The sequence below is a fragment of the Adiantum capillus-veneris genome, chromosome 17 (genome assembly GCF_014529385.1).
Source record: "Adiantum capillus-veneris isolate H3 chromosome 17, ASM1452938v2, whole genome shotgun sequence".
NCBI classification, from domain to species: domain Eukaryota; kingdom Viridiplantae; phylum Streptophyta; class Polypodiopsida; order Polypodiales; family Pteridaceae; genus Adiantum; species Adiantum capillus-veneris.
In genome coordinates this window covers 97391545-97401393 of record NC_140947.1, presented here as the reverse complement: position 1 = coordinate 97401393, position 9849 = coordinate 97391545, and positions in this window count along the sequence as shown.

Genomic DNA, 9849 nt, shown 5'->3' with positions numbered 1-9849 from the left:
TTGGTTGTTATTGAGACTTGTTGTATATCCTTGCAATATTACGTCTAAATGCTCGTTCACTTTCTCCACCAAGATCAAACGGTGTGAGTCAGTCTTGGACTCTTTTGCTCCCTTTGCATCTTTCTTACTTTGTTGCTCATGTTTAAGCCATTCTTTGGTTTGGTTCAGTTCAGTTTTTAAAGCTGTTTTTTCCTTAAGCCTCTTTGGTTTCATTTTGTCTCATTTGGCTTTCCATGATTTTCTTTGGTTCTCACCGATAAGTTTTGAATTTTTGTTTGATGTGGCAATGTGGGTTCCTCGACCGATTTGTTTTGGCAACTTTTTGAGCTTGGTCTCAAGTCATCACCTTTAACGAATTGTGGCCTTGGATCCGCTTGAAAAGGCATCACTCCTACAATGTTCATTGTTGCTTTCCCCTTGTACTTTGGATTCTTAGCACAAAATGGAGTATATGGTCCCTTTCACAACCGTTATAGAATCCAAATACGTCTATTTGTTGACCCTTGTTTGGGCAACCTCGCACCCAATGGTCACCTCCACATTCATAGGTGGGGCCTTCTTGTTGCACAACTGGTGATCCAACCACTGATTGTTCTTGTCTAGTGAGGATGGTCTTTGAACCATACTCTTGATTGGCTATGAATATGAGCATAATCACATCCATGGAATACCGATTTCTTGTGGGTTGTGGCACATGCACTGGCTGAGTGTAGTTGACTACTACTCTACCAATGATCATTCAAAAGAGGTAGTTGTTGCCCTAGCATTTGTTGTGGTTTAGGTTGAGTGTTAAACCATTGGGTGGAATGATCCCCTCCACAAGTCTCACACCTCCTCAATTGAGGAGGTCGTGTACTCAGGTTCTAATTGTAGCCTTGGTTTATTCTTCTAATCACCTCCTCGACTACTTGATCAACACTTGGTTCCCAAGGAGTCTGAAGATCTCACTTTGTTGCAGATTCGCTTCTCAGAGGAGAGACACTACTAGTCACAATTTCTATGTCGTACGCCACCTCTCCGTAGGCCTTGCAGTTGTCAACTAGATATAGAGCTTCTCTAGTGACTTTCTCAAACTTTGTGCATCCTTTCAAATGTAGATTCTTTTTTAGAGTCTTGTTCTCCAAGCCCTCAATGAAGAGAATTGATAATCTCTCCTCTTGCAGTAGCTCTCTCACATGACATCTCTCTATGTATTGTTTGAATCAAAGCAAAGCTTCCTTCACTCTCTTGTTCTTTTGTTGTCTAAAGGTGTAGATCTGTAACATTGCATTGTGCTTGATCCCCCTTTTCTAGAACTCCTCTACAAATTCTTGTAAGAGTTGAGATATGTTTGGAACATCATCTCTGTTCAGTGGTTGGAACCAAGTCAAGGTTGTTTCTTCCAATGTCAACCCAAATCCCTCGTACTCAGTATGGAAATCCGCAATTTGTTCAGCTCCCAAAACTTGTTTGAATTTTGAGACATGAGAATATGGATCCCTAACCCATTTTACTTTGTCTTAACACATTGAGCCACTTGATATGGTCTTAATCATTGTGGTCCAGTTACCAATCTAACCAATTTGGGGTCTCTTGGAAAGAATTCTATCGCTCTCTCCTCTTGTCTTGGAAGAAATCCCGGTGGAATCCTCTCTAATATGTGCTCTGGCATTGTTTTTGATTGAAAGTAAGTAGAGATTGGAGTACCCTTGCATGTATATCATTTTAGGTCAATTGGATCGACAAGTTTGTACTCTCTTCCATACTTATCTACCATGAAAACTTACACTCCGTGGGCATTTGTATACTTGAATACATAGAGGTTCTTATGATCCGTCAACTTTCTAGCATTGGGTTCTACACACCTGTAGAAGATGTATTGATCCCCCGTTGTGAATCTATACAAGCCCTCATGGGTGTAATCCGTCGGAACTCTCACGGCTTTGTTGGTTTTGATTACTTTCACATTCGGTTTGTTGATCAAAGGATGCCTCTCCTCTAGATCTTTGTCGATCCTCACCCTCGAAGGTGTTGTAGTGGTTCTTGCATTTTTCATGTCTCTGAGTGGAGTAGAAAACCATAGAGATGGATGATTTGTCATGGTAAAGGCTCACTCAAAAACCCTCAAGGTAGTCTATGACAAGCCCTCTTTGGCTTAGTGCAACTTATCCCTTTTAGCCCCTGATCAGGTTTCTCAATAGTCAAGTCTTTGTGATCCTTTGGTCTCTCAAAATTGGCATCGAGGTACGCTAAAAGTTTTCTTCCTGGCTAAACCTAACTCAATTTGGATTTTTCTATAAAAAATTAGAGCAATTTTGGTGAATTGCACTTGAAACAACACTCAAACAGCTTCACGATGAGGACACAAGAAGTATGGCTTGTATCTTGGTCTCCAAAGGGTATTTTTAGCTCAAACTTGAGATTTGAGATGTTCTCAAGTATTTCTACAAGCTCATAAACTCAGATACCCTCACTATGCAAAGGTACATGGATCGCGATCCATGACCCCCTGTCAAATTTTCAACCCAAATTTCGACAATATGTAGGCAAGGTCATATGCAGGCTTTGTACCAATTTTCATCAAATTTTGAGGTTGGAGACATGGATCGCAATCCATGTTCAACCACATCTGGACTTGATCTCTTGGCAACTTGTTACACTCTATGTCCATAAGCTAAATCTCAAATCCTTTTGAATTTGGACTTGTTTTGCTAGGTCAAATGTCCAATACTAGGTATGCATTGCGATATTTAGTATGTTACCTGTTTTGCTTTGTTTTGACCCAAATTAGTTGATTTTTTTCAAAATTGGACTTGGGGATATGTTTCCTTGTGTTCACTACTGATTTGAAAAGTTTTAGGTCAAGCTGTCACTATGGATTCATGGATCGCAATCCATGTTTGGAGGCCAAACTGGCTTTTCTTGGTACCACCACAAACAGCATGGCTAGTAGGTCCTATGCTAGAGGTCTTTTTGAAAATGGACCTTTGGATTGAAAATTAGGTCATTCTGGCACTTTGCAATGCTTGATAATTCTAGTCTTTTGACTTGGTTTTTTATATCCAAATTCATTTTTGAAAAGACCACTAGACTCCTTGGGATGTGCTTTAGCTATGGTACAAGTTTGGTCTCGGTCTGTGTGACAGGGTGACATGGATCGTGATCCATGTACCATTGTGTCGGATTGCACTAAAACTTGGCACACCGCTTGCCCTTGGTCCAGTGATCCCTGCTATATGATTTTTGTGTGATTTGGACTTGTTTAGGTCAGACAAAAGTCAATCCCTAGGTTTGTATAGGGTTTTCGCCTTGAACTCGCACTTTTGATGAGTTTTTTGGACCTTTTTTGACAAAACTCCTTTGGAGACTTTTGTTCACAATAGTCTCTGCTACATACTGGTAAAGTTTTTGTCCAAAAATTTCTCAAGGGGTCATGGATCGAGATCCATGTTTCACCACCTTTGGACTTGACATTTTATCAGTTGATAGACTATGATGTTTGTAGCCTATTCATCCAATTGTTTTCGAATGTGGACCAGTTTTGCCCAACCAAAAATGAATTCTATATTCCATTGTCTTACAAATTTTTTTACAAATGGTTCTTTTGGGAAAAGTGTTTGTCTATGTCTCAGTTACTCAATGCTCAAATCTCAGCCAATTTTTTTTTATGGGGGTCATGGATCGCAATCCATGTTCCATCACATCAGGACACCAAATTTGGCTTGATGATTACTAGTAGTATCAATAGTCTACTCCACTGCTTCTTTTTGGATTTGAACAACTTTTTCTCTGTCAAAAGCAAGTTTTGTTGTCTATCCTGCGATTTTTGACTAGTTTCTATTTTTGGCTATTTTGACCAACTTTTTTCAGTGTTTTGCTATGGTGCCTTTTGGGAAAGTTATTCCAAATGGTATCAGCTACCTATTGGTCAAATCTTAGCTCCACATGGTCAAGGGGGACATGGATCACAATCTATGTTCAACCACTTTTGAACATGAAATTTGGTTAGCTATATGTTTGCACTCAGGGGATGTCAGATTTTCACTTGTTTTGTTATTTGGATCCCAAAAAGTTAAAAAGTCCCAAATTTTGTGTTTGAAATGCATGTTTTGATGTTTTGCCCTATCAATGAATTTTAATGTGATTTTTGAGTTTTTCTTTCAAGAAAACTTGATCAAAGCAATGTCCCATTGATACACAGGTCACTGATTACTTTTTTGCAAATATGATCTCTGGGGGTCATGGATCGCGATCCATGTTCCTCCACAAAGTTTGGTCAAACTTTCCATATCACTTCTAGAGAGTATGATAATGTCCTTGATCCACAACTATTTGATTTTGGATCACTTTTCAAGTCTCTACCATCAAATTTTTAGAATTTCAGAGTTATGGACGTTTTTGCCAAAATATGGGTTTCAACAATTTTTGCCCTGATCTTTTAGCCAAAGTTGATGGTGGTAGTTTCTACTTACCCTACTCCTAAGTACTGAGATGCAACTGGGAAGAAAAACAAACAAAACGGTTTTTAAAAAACTCAAAAAAGAAAATGGTACAACACTCTAAAATCATAGAGAAAATCGAAGAATGAAATGCTTTTGGCTATCTCACTCACAACCCTCTTTACCTTTCAAGAATAGATCTAGCAAGTCCTCGACTTCTAGACTCTACCAAGCACTAAACCCCGTGTTTAGCTGCTTCACTGCTAAGGTGTAAATGGAATGGAAGAAAAATATTTGAAAAAGAATGCTCTAAATACGCACTAGGTCACTCACCATTTAAGGATCATTATCCCCGGCAAACAGTGTCAATGTTAGCGGGTCGCCTGTGAGACGGACGTCTGTAGCATAGCTATTGACACCTAGGAGTGCTACCCTACCAAGTCTGGTTGAAATCTAACAAGGTACCAAAATCATGATCCATCATGAAAAAGGTCCTAAAACTTGCAATAGATCAGTCCAGAAATGTCGCCCTATGGTCTAGGAACACTCTCCTATGGTCAAAACATCAAAAAATAGTGATTTAAGTACTCAAACCTGATGATTAGGCTCACTAACGCGTAGTTACAAACCTCAACAAAACTGACAATGCTTACACTTTGAAAGAGCAAAGAGAGAGGAACACAATGGAAGTTTTGGAATTGAAAACGGATTACCTAGTCATTAGAAAAGTTGATTAGAAGTTGGAGTAGCTTAGTAGCTTGAGCGTATATTTTTCCGAGCCCCTTCTTCTCTCAAAGATAAGCTTCCTTTCACATTAAAGTTATTGAACTTCATACCTAGGGCTTTCTCTAATGGCTAGCTCACATGGGCCTTTACAATTATCATGACAAAATTACAGCTTAAAAAATTGACCTCCTACTCGAGAATTAGGATTTACACAGAGAATCACTACACTAGCTTGGAAAAATAATAGAGTACAATGGTGTCCGATTACATGTCTAGTCAGGTGGGCACTCGTTAGGTCAATTCGCTAAAACAGAGGAATTTCCAACAAGAAGGTTTATTCAAGAAAAATATGGAGTAACATGAGGAAATACATTCTTGGACATAAAAGCATGTTTATTACATATAATTATTATGGTTACAATTCAGGTTAAGAATACTAGAGGAGCTGACATATGTTGATTTTGATAGTTGGCCAATTTAAGCGAAAAATGAGACCATTGTGTCCAGACGTTGCGGATGACCAGCAGAATCATAATTTTGATTTTGAATGTTAGGAAGGACGGATTTTGATGTCACAAGTGGATATCAAGCAATAATATGTTTTAGTTGTAGAGAATTTAACCAAGTGGATTGATTTATGGTCAAATTTGGATGAGGATGGATCAAATAGAATCCTCACTGAGAGCATTGAGAAAATGAACTATCAAGAGCAAGTCTTTCAAGAGTCTAAAGCAGATTTAACAGGTTTTGTGGACCAATTAAAGATGTTTGAAATGCAAAATGATGAAACTTCATGTTTAAGTTCAATGGATGTGCTTTCTAAAATTACTGTGGAACAAGTTTCTGTCAATCTAAACATACTTTTCTTAGAAGATGTGTGTTTTAAAGCTGATGAGATAGTAGAAGTGGATTCTTACAGGATGGATTGTTACATGTGGATAGTGGATTATCCAAATTCAGATTTTCATGTGTTGTAGATTTTAGACTTGCTAATTTTTGGAAAAGGAATGTGTTACAACGTACATAATGATCATGATTTTTTGTTTGTAGATCAGATTACAAGTGAACATGCTCATAGAATCTTTGTGGATTACAATCAGCTTATTTACTTGATTTTTTTGAATGTTTAGAACATTCAGGCGGCAGATGGATTAAGCGGAATGTGCCCTACACAGGAGTATGTTCTAAATTTTTAGATATGGAGTTGGCACAATTTCATTGTAAGTATGGAAATTTTGCAATGCAAAACGTCAGCAGTGCAGCGAATCTGTCAAAAATATGCAGAGCAGTATTTTGCAGATGGAAAGCTAGCAGATATGCAAAATTTCAAAGAGGATGTATTGATGGAGTTTGTGTGGAATTGTTTCACCAAGGCGGAATGGTTGCCTACACTTTACCTTTGGAGTAGAGAACTCCTGATTGAGTTTTGGTTCCATAAGTTTATTTTGTATGAGCTTATTTGGATGTATTTGTATATGAGAGGATCCCAACCTTGGCATGTTGTCAAAAATGGAGCACTTGTATTTTACATTTGAGTGTGAGGAGATGCATTCTATGGGATTGCACATGTAAGGGACCTTATGGATGTAGGAGGTGTATTTGTGAATCTTGGATGAAGTTCTAAGCACTTTTCTTTGCACACTCTAGCCTATTAAGTTTTTTGTGAGAAGGGATGAATTCCAAGTGTGTTGGCAAAGTCTTTTAGATTATCATGTAGCCAAATCAAGAGGTTGATAAAATCCATCCATACCAAGCATAGGTCTTGAAAGCTATCAAGAGTTTTGGATGATGGGTTCCATGAGAGAAGGCATACAAATGATTTGTGAATTGTATAGAACCCTTTGGCTAGATATTGCACAAAGTCCACTAGTCCATTGTGGTTCAAAATTCCTAGGCCATATAGCTAGTTGATGAGTTCAGCCTTGTTCAGTACATTGCCCATGAAGCCAAACACCAAAGTCAAGTTGGCGAGCTTGACTAATTGTTTCTTGATTAATGCTTGAAAGATCGCCACTGTGTATACATTTTCAACCTCCACTCTCTATGGAAAGACCTTTTTTAGTACCTAGAAAACCTTGTATCCTCTAGCTAGGTCTGGGCTGACTGATGGTGAATTTGTTTATTTGTAACACCTCTTATTAGGTTATGACTTTCCTTGACCTAGCCTCCTCTAGATTGCTAAAATCTCTAGTTCCATCTGTGCTTTATGCTCTCTTAACTCCACCAATTTCTTCTTTGTAGTGTCATTTCACTCGAGCCCAAGGACCCCTTCTCCCTCTTTCAGTGCCCTAACCTAATGACTCCATTGTTTCCCTTAGTTGCTTCTCGAGCAACCACCTCTTCATACAAAGGCTTGCTTACTGACATGGCCGTTTAGAGTGTGACTCACAATTTTTCTTGCCTCTGGGTGCCACTCACAAACTCCTTGCCCTTTGAACTCCCAATACTTGGGGAACCTAGGTCACATGAACTAGATCTTGCTAGGGATATTAAAGTCAATATTCAAAAGTCATAAAAGGGGAAGCTTATTCACTGCATAAAAAAGGAGAAAATTTGAGCAAGTGAAATTGGAACTAATTCAGTGTGTTTATTAAAGAAGATCTTAAGCACACACAATAAGGTTGGCACCTAGTGTAGAGCTAGATGACTACCTTGGTGTGGTATGATGGGGTCCTAAAAGGGCCATTGGCTCACACTAAGTAGCCATGTGGACTTCACCTCATGCAACTTGTACCTCTAAAATTCATACTCTTAGAATGCCATCGCCCTATAATAAAAAACCCCATTCACATATCTCCTAACCCTACACGTTTTGCATTACATGCAATCAAATCTCTGTGGGTATCACATCCTACACATCCTAATTTTCTCTCACAATTCCTGCATTATGTGGGCTATTTGTATTTTAAAAAATAATAATGATACAACAAAACCCATGCAAAGTTGCCTTGCCATAGGTCCGTAGGGAATACACATACCCGACTTTTATATGGAGTTATAAACCCATACAAACATATGCTTAATAGATAGAAGGGTATGTCACTTTGTATTTTTCTTCTTCTTTTGGACTAAACTAGTACCTTTAGACAAATCAAAGCCACACACAAGATGGTTAAGGATATCGAGCATCTACCCTTAAGTGTCTTCAAGGATAGCATTTTGTATTTGAGTTTCGACGACCGTCAAGCCCTTAGGTGAGGGCCCTTCTAGCTTATTTTGTTTTGTCTACTTTCCTACAATAGAGTGACTAACTTCTGTCCATTTCCCAAACTTGTCTTTCCTCCTATTGGGTAAGGATTTCATTCTGTTTCTTAGAAGGATCATCCCCTATAATAGTTAGCACGTAGGTTTTGCTGGTTGTCAAGGACTCATGCAAGGACTCATCAAGATTTCTCTTTTTTACCTGTTTTTCTATTGTAAGTAGACCAACATATTCAATGCCTTCATCCTCAACCACATCCTTGTTGCTCACTTTGTCCATTGTTATGCTTGAGTTCTAACCCAAAGGTTTCTTAAGAGCTTTATCAACCCACTTCCATGAAGCTTTGGCTACTAGATTGTTGACTATCACTTTCTACAGTAGAGTGACTAACTTCATCAAACACTATGTCCATTCCCAAACTTGTCTTTCCTCCTATTGGCTAAGGAGGTGATTCTGTTGCTTAGAAGGATCATCCCCTATAATAGTTAGCACATGGGTTTTGCTGGTTGTCAAGGATTCATGCTAGGACTCATCAAAATTTCTCTTTTTTACCTATTTTTCTATTGTAAGTAGACCAACATATTCAATGCCTTCATCCTGAACCACATCCTTGTTGCTCACTTTCTCCATTGTTATGCTTGAGTTCTAACCCAAAGATTTCTTGAGGGCTTTATCAACCCACTTCCATGAAGCTTTGGCTACTAGATTGCTGACTATCTTAGCCATATAATAGTTCTTAGCATAATGTTCGATCTTGTGACATCTGTGACATGTTGGGGGAATGAGGCAACCACCAGTTCTTATCAAAAATCTCCAAAGCATCTCATGTTTAGATCCACAGACTTTGGAATGGGTCTATCCATGTTCCACAAAATGTACACCTTTATATCCAATCCTAATCTCATCCATTTCCATTTCAGAGAAGGCACACATCCTAATTTTTACCTGAAGTAGAATGTACCTAGGAGCAGTAATAATTCTCTTGTAATCGCTGCTCAAGGCTACTTCCAAGGAAACATCAGTGTTTGGGCCAAAAAACCTAAAGTACTAGCCTGGATCTACTCACCTCAAGAAAGAAGTTCTACAAAAATGCAGGACAAACAACTCAACTAGGAGAAATAACAACCACAAGAGGCAAAAGAAAGGACCGTCAAAGCAACAAGCCATGCAACAAGTATGGATATTAAATTCAAAAGCTACCCATCAAAGACAGGTGTAACAATGGATGATTTCAGTCAAGCTACTCAAACCACAAGGATTTTTCAAAGGTAACACTCAAATATAGCTACCAAAACTTATAGCTCAATTTGGAACAACCAAGAGAAATCATGCAGCACAAGCTTCTACCCAAAGACAAGCGATGACAACCAAAAGCCAATAGAAGCTAATTGCAACTAAGGCTGGTACAACCTCCATATGCATACATCATCATCAACTACAAAAGCAAGGCTTTTACAACGGAAAAACCTAGGTATGGATACCAAAGCCTAGTGTCCATCCTCT